This window comes from Ixodes scapularis, unplaced genomic scaffold (assembly GCF_016920785.2).
Source record: "Ixodes scapularis isolate PalLabHiFi unplaced genomic scaffold, ASM1692078v2 ptg001158l_1___fragment_3__unscaffolded, whole genome shotgun sequence".
Classification (NCBI taxonomy): Eukaryota; Metazoa; Arthropoda; class Arachnida; order Ixodida; family Ixodidae; genus Ixodes; species Ixodes scapularis.
In genome coordinates, this window is record NW_024610108.1 from 3,621,738 (window position 1) to 3,635,564 (window position 13,827).

The following is a 13,827-nucleotide window of genomic DNA, read 5'->3' on the forward strand; positions in this document are numbered from 1 at the left end:
CAGGTGCCCAGAAGTCGCTGAGGCAAATCTTGAGGAATGTATTTGGAAAAGTATTTGGAAGAGACCAAATACAAGGCGGTAAGTTGGGCTAGTTGGTTTAACATCGTCAAACGTAAAAACAGCGCTTTGTCCGTGCACTCCTTTCACTTGTCCTTTGTTCAATTTTTTGCGCTGTTTTCACGTTTGAGACCAAATACATTTGGTTGTATTTGTATCTTGTACTTAAATGTTTTTTGGAAATGTAATCAGATTTGTAATTAAATACATTTTTGACGTAGTATTTTGTATTTGTATTCCGATACATATTTGCATGTATTTTGCCCATCCCTGGTTGAGAGGCACTACTCTTCGATTTAGTTATGTTTAGAGAAAGAAAACTAGTGTCCGGAAGCACTACAACACCCAAGGAACACATTCCTAAATTATTCTGCAAAAGTTTGAAAAGCATTGCATGGCCACTTTAGCAGCTCATTCTGTCCTGAAGGATCCTGCTTAGGAGAGTTACGACCATTCATGCCTATCAAAGTTGAGCAAAAATTACACTCACACTGAGGTCTAAATACATACATGGATGAAAAGGTTGACGAAGCTCGTGCAACCTTTCTGTAACTCACTTCTGAGCGAGTTTCAGGTGATTCACACCTCCAAAGTCGGTCACATTGTAGACCTTTGACACGACATACACCTTTTGGCCCCCATCCACATCGGTGACAGACAGAATCCTCTCTGCCCTCACGTACTGACCCCCTAGCCTCAAAGCAGTCGAGTCTCGTTTTGATGGGAGTCTGTACCGAGTGCTGTGCACAGTGTGACCATCTATGTGCACTCTGTCATACTCTACAGCTACTTTCACACTCTCCGAGGTCAGCTCACTAAAGTGTGCACAGACATGCTCAGGCACCTGCCTCGGCTTACCTAGAAGCTGAAGGCCATGTTGGTTTCGGCGCTTTTTTGCGGTGAGGTACTCTTGGACCTCGTCGGAGGCCCTATTTCTTATTGCAAAAAAACTGTTGCGAAGTAGGGTCCGCGACAGAATCTGAAATAGTACCCCATTTGATGATGACACAAGCTTGAGCAGATGGCCCATGTTTGATTCATAAGCAAAGCAGGACAGGGCCCATAACGGGCCATGAAGGAGAACTGCTTTGGGAAGGTGTAGGAGGGTATGCACATTCGACGTCATTTGTGCCTCACCATAGAGGCACTCCGTCATCACAACAAACTCTGTTAGTTTTGATGTGCTCATGTCGACATCCTCAACCGTTACATGCGTTTTGCACAGTAAATACAATGCTGAAGCAAAGAGTTTGAAATGCTTGTAAAACTCTTTTGGCAGCACACCCTTTAAGCATGGCAGGCAGTAATAAAAAATCCAGCACTGCCACTCAGCGGCCTTCCAGTACTTCCTGAGCTTCAGGGCTCGCGGTGGACGCTTGTTCGGTTTCCGAATGACCGTGACAATAAGCTGCACATCGTGCCAATAGGTCGCGTAAAAGACCTACACCCGGCCGACGAGGAGGACTTTGACGCAAAGGCCGTGTACTCCGTGTTTTGGAACGACCCCGGTAGCGCAGCCAACACCGGGTACTACCCGGCACAGATTTTGATGATGGCAGGTAGGAGCTTTTTGCGTGATGCATTTTTCTGTCTTGTTGCTTAACTTTGCAAAGTAAAGATACAAGCCAGCCCTGTCTTATTTCGCAGAAACGGAAGAAGGCCTCCGGGAGAAGCAGAAGGTGGCAAGAGTCCGCAAAATACCAATTCCTGCTTCCGAGTTCGAAGAAGACGAGGACGGAACGATGTCTCAGACAAACGCGTCGCGGAAAGGGAAGAATGTATGTATTTAAATAGGATCTAAATGTGGTAGTAATCAGCGTCCATATATGAGTAATTACTCTCCACTTTCCAGAAACAGAAAGAGCAGCAGCAAGCTGCAAAGGCGAAAGCCTTCGTAGGCATTCTGAAGGCCCAATTGCAGACCTTCAGAAAAAAAAACGAGACGGCGGTCGACGCTGTCAGGGTGTGTGCACTTCGTTGTGAAATTCACCGCCATCCCACTCGATGTTTCTGGTTTATTCAGGCATGATTTCTTTGCAGGGAACCAAGAAACCGCGTCTAGAGTCCAGCTCTGACAGCGGTAGTGATGAAGGGGTCGTCGCCGAATCGCAACTGGTGTTGGCCAAACAAAATGCCCGGCACTGGCGCCAGCACTACCAGGACAAGTGCAAAGGTAATGAAAAAATGCACGATATAATCAAGGCACAACAAGCATGCATTGATCAGAAGCTTCGCTCAGGTAAGCTTAATTTTAGTTTACTCTCATGTGGTAAGAATTAGCAACATCTTTGGGCAGTCTCTTTAACGAAGTGACACAAGGTGATAATCTGCAAAGCTGTGCTTTTTGGTATCTGTATTGTATGTAGCTACACAGTACAGCCACAGCTGCTATGAATCTGCTTAGAGAGCACGACAAATTTGCGTCCGAGTGGGCTTTTTCTCTTTCTAATGGTCCTGTGCTGTGATATATGCTTACTGCGCAGCATAGCTGCTGCTGGTAGCTTTTTTGCAGCCATTTTGACATCACTTTCAGCTTGTAAACTGATAAATAGTTTAAATATGTATATCGTTGGTGATGCTGCTGTAATGGTGCTCAAGCAATTTGACGGCATTGTGCAATCACGCTATGAAAAAGATAAAAGATGTGAATGTGATGATGCTGTCGAAGCGAACCTGTATCCAAATATGGGAAAGTGCAGTGCAACCTGAACCTAGGACAAATTTGTTGACAATGCAAGTTTCACTTGTATAAAGTGTCTCAATGGGCAGCTAGGAACTTAATGCAAGCATCGGACAATTTCACTGCTGGAAAACAATGAATTGTCGTCTCTGGTCAGGGGAGAGACTCTCATTCCAGCTTTCATCAAGTTAAAAGACTTGCAATCTACATCATTCAAAGCTGACTTCATGTCAGCTTCTAAACGAATAATTATCAATCATTGGCATGGCGAGAAGCAAGTCTCATGGCAACCAGACTACGAATTCGGCAATCCAACAGTCACAGCCAGGGTATTGAGCAACGGCGCTTTCCATAAACATGTTATAAACATTGGGCCCGTTCACAACCATGGCAAATGGTGGTTTCCTTAACCACTTGCGTGGTCGCCACCAGTGGCTGACATCCTGTGACGTAGGTGCAACATATGTATACAAACGCATGTTGGAGTGGTTCTTCAATAAAAGTAATTATACCATGTTTTAGTGCATGACCTGATTGAGGCTCAAGTGAAGACAGCCCAGCAAAGTCCACAAAGCAAAACCCAGCCACCAAGCAAAGGCCAGGTAGCCAACAAGGTCCAGGCATTGAGCAATCTCCAACCCATCTTCGGTAAATTGGTCCATTGAATAACTTTCAATGTGTGTGTGCATTTGTTAGCAACTGTAATGTATACAGTAGCCTTGTGTTTTGGTTTTAAAATAAGAGCAAGAAAAATATGGCTGTCAAGGAGGTGAATGGCTAAAGTGAGTGACAATGTTTTTAAAATATGCTAGAAACACCGAAGGCAATGAGGTAGCTCCATGGGGTGATGATGCCTTGGCTGCATATGGAGTGCCTTCACGGCAGCATCTATCAGTGTAATATGCTGGGCGAATCTCTCACTCTCTGAAATTACCATCTTGAGTGTCCGATGCAAGTTTATCCAAGAAATTCTTACTCCAGCGTGAGGGTCACTTCAAAGAACTCATGTTCAAAGTCAATTTAAATACATATGTTAATGATAGGTGACCACGCTACGACAGTTGTCTAGAGAATATTAGTATGATTTTACAGCTCTAATGTTCATTGCATCTCATATCTTGCAGCTGCGGACCATAGGGAGTGTGCATCTCCAGTTGCCTCATGTGCTTCGAGTGAACTGCCATCACCTGGTAAAACATTTTTGTGTGATGTCAATAGAAATTAATTTATCTATTTGTAAAAGTACAACCACAATAGTAGTGGAATGCACATTGCAAAAGCCATTGAGAAGCAAGATTTTCTTGCAGCCCAGAGAATAGGTTGCAGGCCTATTTTTAGCGGCACAAGTCAAGGAGACGAACCAGAGGCTGCATATGTGGCAGGAGTGTCCGCCCTGCTGTTTCTTTATGCTCGGACATATGTCGTGGGAGCTTTGAAACGTGCATCAGGTGAACAATTTTCTGTCGACAGTGAAAACTGCTAGACGACATCTGGCATTGACAGGTTAAAACTAACATAGGAAGTATTTACTGCTTCTTATTTTATCATAAGAGCCATGTGGTGTAGAAAGGCCTAATTAAATATACTGGGAATCACTAGTCTCCGTAATTTTTCTTGAGCACGTCAAATGTACTGTATTCTTATCACATCTAATCTTTAGAAAGGCAAGTGCCAACTGCACCCTGAAATATTTTGTCAAGCATAGCAATCAGCTCAGCTGATATTGTTCAGAAGCTGCGACTGACGTTTTGACCATTGCTGTGACCAGGATAATAAGTATTTCTGAATGCTATTTGCCTCTCATTTATGCAGCAATGGTCAGTTTTATGCTGAGTGGTGAATATCGTGACTGAGAGCATTCCTTTAAAAAATAAAAGAATTATGTCAACTTTTCTTTTACACGTCATTACTCGAGAAGGGTGCCATGGGGCTGGGTTAGCCGTGCCGTAAAACGTTGGCCAGTGTGGTCTTCCTGCATCAGTGCGTTGCTGCCAAGCGGCAAGGTGCCACATGTGTCTTCCCTCTAGAGTGGTAGCTTAGAAGAAACTGATGAAATAATTATTGAATGTGTTGTGTATTCCAGATATTGCACATAGATCACCATTAGTGGCTACTCGGAGCGTGTGGGCTGCTAACGACCGGGCACCAGCAATGAATGTTGACGAAACCTGCTCTCCGCAAGTGCACTTCGTGCGACCTACACCTACTCATGGTAAGCGCAGTTTGTGATGGAGAGTTTAGCACACTGCATAAAAATGGCAGCTGTTTTATATTCTCACATGCTACTTTCACAGGGGGGGCACCTCGTAATTCATGAAAGTGAACAAACTCTATCATTATGAAACCCAAGACCAGGAAAAATAAGAAACAAACAGCCTCAAACACCATTCCTAAATCGAGCAGTGTTGTGGTCATCTAGAATAAATAAAGCTTATCTCATCTTGTACATTTGGCTTTTTAGTGATGTGTTCACATGCTAGAAAGATTTTTGCATTGCAACTTCTTAAAATTACCATATTTTTTCAATCCTAATGCATGTTTCTCATATAAAAATTTACCTAAAAACGTGTTGTAATGCAGCGAGTGAAAAAAATAATTCCAAGCAAACCTTTTATAAGTTCCTTAGATAGAGTCTTTATTGTATAGAGCAAGGCTAAATTGTTTTCTTCCACGTTAGGGTGCAGTCCTGGAGCAGCTCCATTTAGCGACTGTGGCAATGGCAGGGTAAGCTTTACATTGGTGTGCTTGTCAGACGGTGCCTGAATGTTATTTCCCTTGCAGTTTCACTTGAAAAGAGGTGCCACTATTAGTGTGGAGCAAGCAAACAAAATATTTAATCCTAAGGCTGTCAAGCCTAAAGTGGCAGCAAAGTAGACTGCACAGGCCCTATGGGGCTCAGAAGGACTCGCAGAGCGAAGCTTCAGTGGGAAGGTGGCCCCCAAAGACCGAAAAGACCCTAATGCCGAGGCACGAAAGGAGCTCACCCCAGAGAAAGTCCGCCTCGTCATTGGTAGGTAAAATTTTAAACATGTCTCCTTCCATTTTAAAATTTAATGTGACCCTACTACTTTCCAGAAACGGTCAGCCATTGGGGGTTGTTGAAGAAGATCGATGTCTCTGAAACCCTAGCCAACCTGTCCACCGTACTGTCCGAGAAGATACAGGACGTTAGGAAGCAATTTAAGCGCCGTGCTCTGGCCATGGAGTTTTAACTATAGATGGAGAACTAACGGAATAAAAAAATTTCACGTTAAAGGGGTTATGCCACGAAAATTCATGAGGCAGATTATTCTCAATATGAAGTCCCCATGTGTCATATAGCATACACACCAAGTTTCGTGAATTTCAGAGCGCTAGTTATTGTAAAAACCAATTTTTTAATGTCGGCCTTTTTCATCTGGTGATAAGGCAACACTGGAAAATTTTGACGCCATGTTGCCATATCATGGCGCTCACGCTTGCCCACTCATTGCGCTCACTCTATCTGCTCTTACGCTCTGCCCGCAATCGCCCTCAGCGTTAATCGGTATTGTCCGGAGGGTTGAAGTTGTCAGAAACACAAGATGTAAAACAGACCGACGATCTGAACGAAACCGGAGGGTCCATACGCTAAATCAGGAGGGAAACAAGTTGGATGAAAGCTGAAGTAGGAGAACTGCCAGAGCCACGTTTGCCACTCAGTCACGTGCGCTGGCACGCAGGTTACGTCACCAGCCCTTCAAACGTGGGAATGCCTCTGGAAAGGCGTGTCCGCGCACCCCAAGATGAAATAATATTTTTCGCGAAAACTAGCGCGTTGTTCACGAAACAAATTTCACATCTGGTGATATTTACTCTGTTCTTCGGCAATTTTTATCTTCAAATTTTATTTTTAGCGTGTCATAACCTGTTTAACGGTGATTTTCCTAAAATTTCTAGAGTTATAAATTTTTTAATCCCTGTTCTGTGCGAAATACTAATAACAATTCACTAAAGGAATACTCACGTTGAAATGACTGAAACATTCATTTTATTTTTTTTTGTTAAGATAATCAGCGGGTAAAATGGGCTATGGATATGTAGCCATGAATTGTTCATCCCCAGAATCATTTTCACTGTTAATAAGAATGTGCTAGGTCGATGTCTGTATGGTTTTGCCTATCTGATTTTTGTGCTGTACCACATTGTCTGTTTTTTATGGCACTTTCGTTTTATTTTGTTTTGTTCTTGCCTATACATCGTCAAAAGTGCATGTTTATGTGGATCTAGGAGTGAGGTTTGTATACATAAGATGAATTTTGTTATAAATGTTCAGCGTAATTTTCTTTTGTTACATTCTATTTTGGGTTTCTATACCTACCCCTACCAATGCTCCGAAGGAGCAAGTATTACAAACACCTGTATGTACTGCTTGTTATAATAAATAAATTTCTTTAATAACCTCGCTCTCTGAAGGCGACTGACCACTGACAAGCACACAAAATGGAGTAATAGCTAGTATGCATAACGTTAAGAAGCGAGAGTACGCAAGGCGAGCTGATTAAACATTCTGACAAACATTCCTTTTATCGTTGCCTCATTTCAGGGTTGATTTCAAGAGTGCATAGCTTGCTCTAATTTTCTAATTCCACTTGCAAGTGTGATTGTTCCCAAATGGGACCATTTGCAAGTGGTTTCCAACTGGAACCATTTGCAAGTGGTTTTTAACTGGAACCATTAGCAAGTGGTTTCCAAATGGAACCATTTGCAAGTGGCTTCCAACTGGAACCATTGGCAAGTGGCTTCCAACTGGAACCATTTGCAAGTGGCTTCCAACTGGAACCACTTGTGAGTGGTACCACTTGCAAGTGGTTCCAGTTCCATAACACACTTTGAAGTGGTTCCACTTTGGATTTTCACCTGGCGACTAAAACAGACAGGGACACATTAGGGGGGAGACTCCGGGGCCTCCCCCACAAAGAGAACGGAAAGAAACAAATACCAAGAGAACAAGGTCACGGCGGGGGGCATCCACCTGACACCTGGGTGTCCCCGGTTGGGCTACCTCGGCCCTCCCCGGAAGCCAGGAGCCGCCCACTCATCCTTGGAGGGTTCCTCTGGGGGTGGGTTGCGAGTACCTTTAAGCAGGATAGAAAAAAAAAGAAAGAAATGTGGAAAAGAAGACAGGGACCCATTAGGGGGGAGACTCCGGGGCCTTCCCCAAACAAAATAGAACGAAACGGAATGACAACAAAGAGAGATAGGAGGAGGTCACGGCGGGGGACACCCACTTAACACCTGGGGGTCCCTGGTGGGTCCCAGTTCTCACCCCGGGAGACAGGGGCCGCCCACCCGCTCCTGAAGTTTCCCTCTGGGGGCGGGTCGCGAGAACCTCAGAGCAGGCTAGAAAGAAGAGGAAAAAAAAGGAAAAAAAGGAAGGGGGAAAGGGAAAAATAAGATTTTTTTTTTAGTTAAGGAGGAGAGGAGGGGGGCGCCCTCGCTACTAAAGGACCAGGCAGCAAAAGAAACGACAAAGGGTAACAGAGATGGGGAAGGGTGATGAGAGACCTCTGATGGGCAGTAAGGCAAAAAAAAACGGAAAAAGAAAAACAGAAATAAAGATATATAAAAAAGGCATCAATAGGTAAAAGGGAAACTTGCCCAACCCTAAAAGACAGGAAAAATAGAAAAAAGAAAAATGAGAGAAAAAGGAGAGGGGATAAAACAAGAACTGAAAAGGGGAGAAAAAAAGAAAAAAAAAAGGGAAAAACAACCACTCTATACCCAACTAAATATCAACCCAGCGGTCTGAGCTAAATACAATAACCTACAGGCACACAACACTAGTGATTAGATAACCCTAAAACCAAACCCCCGACCGCAACCTCAACCACTAGAATACACAGAAGACACACCTAAACACCTTTTAAACCATAAAAAATCCAACAATTACTAACCTTAAATACTAACCAAAAAAAAAAAGAGAAAATTCAATTAACTAAATAGCTCACCCCAACCAACTACAACCTTTGTAACATAAAACCCAAAGACAACCAACATCAAAACCACCCCAAAATAAACACATAAAAGTGACAACCAAGAACTCGTAAATAGCCACAAGACTACATACTACCACAGAATACAGCAAAGAAAACAAGCACCATTAACCCACAACAAATCTCCATAAATAATTCTTCACACCAAGGAAAAGACGAAAACACAATGTATAGATACACATGCATCGATAGAAATACATACACATGCGCACACACCCAGAAGACGAAAAAAAAATTCGAGGGAAAAAGGGAAAACAGAAGTAGATATATAAATAAACTTATTAATTTTACTAACGTAAAGGGGGGAGGGGAACTAATCACTTTTCCAAGTATATTTCAGATTCAGATCCAGGCCCCAGAGACCGGAAGGACACACAGGAAAAGCGAAAAACGAAGACCCCCCCCAAAAAAAAAAACAGAAAACGCATACTATCAACATTAGGACAATAAATGCCGCTGATGCCGGTCCGCTCCCCTGGCTCTGGCAAGCTAGATAATTTTCCTTTTCTTACCAAATCGGCTTACACTCAAAATTACCTTTGGCGATTGCCCGATTCATTTATTGTTCGATCGGCTTTAAGTCTGCAATGCTCACGCGGGTGCAGACGCGGAACTTTTATTTTCCTTTAATTTACAATCCCCACCTCAAATCTGTCCCTATCTACTCGCCTCACCCCCCCTCCCCCCTCTCTCTCTTTTGTTCCCTTGGTATGAAGTTCTTTGTCGGATTCTTTCGACTTGTGCTTTATATGTTGGGCACAGCGGGTCTGTGAATTTGCGGTTAGTGTCAAATTGTGATTTAAATTTTTCGTTGCTGTTGCTGCAGGCTTTGCATTTGACTGGGATCACCTCGCATTCTTGGTGTCTGTGTTCTCCGGCGCACTCAGGGCACTTTACTCTGTTTTGGCATTGCCTTTGTGTGTGTCTGTATGATGAGCAGTTGAGGCATCTTGGGACATATATATTCTCTCTGATAGGTTGGACAGGAGGTCCAACCTATCAGTAACCTTTTCCTGTTTTTTAGTTGCCTGAATGCGTTTGCAGACAGTTCAATGATCTGGGTGTTCGTGCTGTTGTTTGTTCTGAAAGTTCGATTTATTTTTATTTCGTCCTCTCCTGCCTCGATTTTGTTTTGGTGTATGATTGCCTTCGTGATTTCTTCTTCTGTTAGCTCTCTTTCTACTTGTGTTATGGAGATTTGGGGATTTCGTTCTTTGGGTTTTTTGTATTCTAGTTTTTCACGGGTGTCTTTTGTTTCGTTGATTTTCCTTTCCAGTTTATCTATGGCCTCTTTTGAGTTGGTAGTTATGGCCAGTCCTCCCCTAATCGGTTTAAGTCTGACGTCAGTCAGCCCGACGTCCGCTGGGTCGATTGATTTCTTTAGGAGGTTGCCCACTTCGATGTGGTCGTCTTTTTCTTGACTTCCTTTTGTCGTTACCAGTAGAGCATATTTCTTTTCTTGCTCATTGTCGTCTTGTTTTGGGGCTTCGTTGTTGTCATCGCTTTGCGTGCCCAGCGCCTGTGAGTACGTCTTAGTCCTCGCTTTCTCTGACTCGTTTAGTCTTGCATTGTTTTGCAACAGGACGAGTTCTCTGAGGTGTAGGTTCTCTTGGATTATGAGTTCGGTTTTTTCGTTGATTCGGCTGAGTTCGGCTTTGATTTTGGCGTTTTCGTCCATCCCCTTGATTGTTGTCCTTGTAAGTTCTGCGATAGTTTTAAGTAGCTCTTCCAAGCTTGCCTGTGAGAGCTCCTGTGTTTGGGGTCTGTTTTTTTTGGTGTCTTTTGTTTTGTTTTTGTTGGCAGCATTGCGACTAGTTTTCCTTTCGTCTGGGAAGTCGTCTTACCCCGTCTCTGAGATCTCCTCCCTCACTTCCCATTCCAAGTAGATGCCCTCTTCCTCCGAATCGGTGTTTTCCTTGTCCTTGTGGTTTTTCTTTTCATCATTGTATGAGCAGTATTCTTTCGTTTTTTTGTTTTTCTTCTTCTTAACGCTCTTTTTCTCGTGAAATGCGTTCATCTTTGCCGTTGTTGTCTCGGTGTGGTTGAGGCTTTTAGGTTCTCAGGTAAGTTTTTAGGGTGACTAGCGGGTGAATTCGAATTGTTTTGCTTTGGTTTCCTATTGGGAGTATGTTTCGATTTGGGATACAAGGGTAGGTGGAATTCGACTGAATTGTGTGGTTTCCACCACTCTCCCCAGGGGTCCTCAGATGTTGTCTAATACGGAATTTCTATTAGGCCGTTTTGATCGCTTTTTTCGCCCGGATTAGTTTCCGATCGTCCTCCTTCGGGTTTCTAAGGGGGAGGAGGTGCCCTTATTTTCCCTCTAGGATCAATGGTTTTCGAGATATAGAGTAATTTGTGTGGCGTTTCGGTTTCGTATTGGTTTCCAACGGGTGTTGGGCTTAGCTGATCTCGAGGTTTCGGTTTCGGTTTCGATTTCGGTTTTGATTGAATATTTGTTCTGAATATTTGAACGCGAAAAAAAGAAACGAAAACTGTTTGTTTTGTCGTACTGATTGAAAAAACCAAAACCATTGAAACGACTCTAAGCGGTGGATCACTCGGTTCTCGGGTCGATGAAGAACGCAGCCAGCTGCGAGACTTGGTGTGAATTGCAGGACACACTGAGCACTTACTCTTTGAACGCACATTGCGGCCTCGGGCCTTCCCGTGGCTTCGTCTGTGTGAGGGTCGGATCATATATCAAGAGAGTAGAATTTGTTTACTGCCTCGTTTTGACTGTGTCGGATCGTGGGCAGCACGCAGTTTAATGCTTTCTTGCGTTGCGTTTTCTTTGAGCAAATGCACGAGTGGTGCGATGCACGCGTGCGCTAACCAGTCATCCTCCTCCTACAATTTTTTATCGAACACTGCATGGCAAAACGAAACTCGATGGATACCGTTTGTGGAAAATCCCGTACCAAAAAATCTTTCGCACGTTGAACGGCGCTGTGACGTCGGTGCGTTAGAAACGGAGATTGAAACGCTTGCTTTTCGATCGATTCTGTTTTCTTTTTTTTTGGCGTGGATGTTGTTCGAGTGGGAAAACCGTGGGACGGAGTTGGCGTTGGCGCGTTGAAACGCGGCGTCCGCAAATGTAAATCTCGTGGCGTTGATTTGCACACCCTTGTTGCTCGAGGGAGGAAAAAGAAAAACGCTCCTGGGAGGAAAGTTTTTTTGCGTCGTAGCCTTCCGTCAGTCTAAGACCTTCGCGTCCCCGATGAGTACTGGAGCCATCCAGTAGGGGAATGCCGTTGGATTGCGCGCTTTCTTTTTTGTCGAATCGAAAGCGATGCAAAGCGTGTGTACAACAACTGTTAGTTCGCCATCCTTTTGTTTTTGTCATGTGGTAAGGAGGCGAAGTTTTTGTTGGAAAGCGCACAAATAAAAAAGATTGTCGACCTCACATCAGGCGAGACAACCCGCTGAATTTAAGCATATCACTAAGCGGAGGAAAAGAAACCAACAGGGATTCCCTTAGTAGCGGCGAGCGAAACGGGACCTAGCCCAGCATCGAATCCCTCGTCCTTGCCGGCGATCGGGAAATGTGGTGTATGAGAGGTAACGTTCCCGAGAGTGTTTCGGTGGTGCAAGTCCCCCTGACAGATGTTTGACCCAGAGTGTGTGGCAGGCCCGTCTCCGCCACTGCTCTCTCGGAATGGAACCTCCCGTGAGTCGGGTTGCTTGAGAGTGCAGCCCTAATTGGGTGGTAAACTCCGTCTAAGGCTAAATACGTCCGAGAGACCGATAGTTCACAAGTACCGTGAGTGAAAGTTGAAAAAAACTTTGAAGAGAGAGTTCAAGAGTACGTGAAACCGCTTAGAGTAAAACGGGTGGGCCCTCGAAGCTCGAGGGCGGTGGGATTCAGTTTCACTGTGACGTGGAGCGGTGTCAGCGTCCTGGTTTACGGGCTCTCCTTGTGGGGGCCCGTTCCGGCTGCCCGCGCGGTGGCGCGCACTCCGGAACGCATTTTCCACCGTCGGTAGGACGCCGCGACGGGCACGGGTAACCCTTTCAAGAACGACTTTGATTCCGGCCGCTGGAGGTGACCGGCGACGGCCCTTTTTTGGCTGTCGTGGGAGTTATACCTGGCCGGTAATCGAGTACGTCACCCTGCCCAGGCCTCATGGGCTACTCCCTTCGGGGAGGCCCGAAACGGTGCCCTCCGAATGCGGAGCGGGAAACCCGGCTGGGTCAACGGGTCCCCTGCCTTACGCAAGGTATTCGCCTGACGTTCGGTGTTGGGCTCGGAACCGGCGAGGCGGGTTCTTTCCGCGGAGGGTCGTCATGGTTGGCGGCGAGTAGGTCGGTAACCCACCCGACCCGTCTTGAAACACGGACCAAGGAGTCTAACATGTGCGCGAGTCAATGGGTCCCTCAAAACCAAGAGGCGCAATGAAACGTGAAGGCGCGGCCTCGTGCCGTGCCGAGTTGCGATCCCGGGCAGCCCAGGGGTCCTATAAAGGGAGCAGCAACGTCCCGCCCCACACGCTCACGTCGTGGGGGCGGCGCTAAAGCGCACACGTTGGCACCCGAAAGATGGTGAACTATGCCCGGGCAGGACGAGGCCAGAGGAAACTCTGGTGGAGGTCCGAAGCGCTTCTGACGTGCAAATCGATCGTCCGACCCAGGTATAGGGGCGAAAGATTAATCGAACCATCTAGTAGCTGGTTCCCTCCAAAGTTTCCCTCAGGATAGCTGGCGCTTGTTGCCAAGACCAGTCACACCTGGTAAAGCGAATGATTAGAGGCATTGGGGTCGAAACGACCTCAACCTATTCTCAAACTTTCAATGGGTGTGTCGGAGGCCTTCTGGTCTGAGGCCTCCGGAAGCGATGAGAGTGCCAAGTGGGCCACTTTTGGTAAGCAGAACTGGCGCTGTGGGATGAACCAAACGCCGGGGTAAGGCGCCCGATGCGGGACGCTCATGAGATCCCATGAAGGGTGTTGGTTGCTTAAGACAGCAGGACGGTGGCCATGGAAGTCGGAACCCGCTAAGGAGTGTGTAACAACTCACCTGCCGAAGCAACTAGCCCCGAAAATGGATGGCGCTCTAGTGTCGAGCCTATCCCCGGCC

The 13,827-nt window shown here is 45.5% G+C and overlaps 1 non-coding gene and 1 pseudogene across 1 annotated transcript; both read left to right on the plus strand.

Annotated features, from left to right (window-relative positions):
- Positions 1-1,165: 1,165 nt before the first annotated feature.
- LOC115321351 lies at positions 1,166-7,275 on the plus strand (annotated as a pseudogene).
- A 4,017-nt stretch (positions 7,276-11,292) lies between these two features.
- Positions 11,293-11,445, plus strand: LOC115321355. The gene has a single exon (XR_003918779.1). It is a non-coding gene; the product is annotated as a 5.8S ribosomal RNA (ribosomal RNA).
- Positions 11,446-13,827: the final 2,382 nt, after the last annotated feature.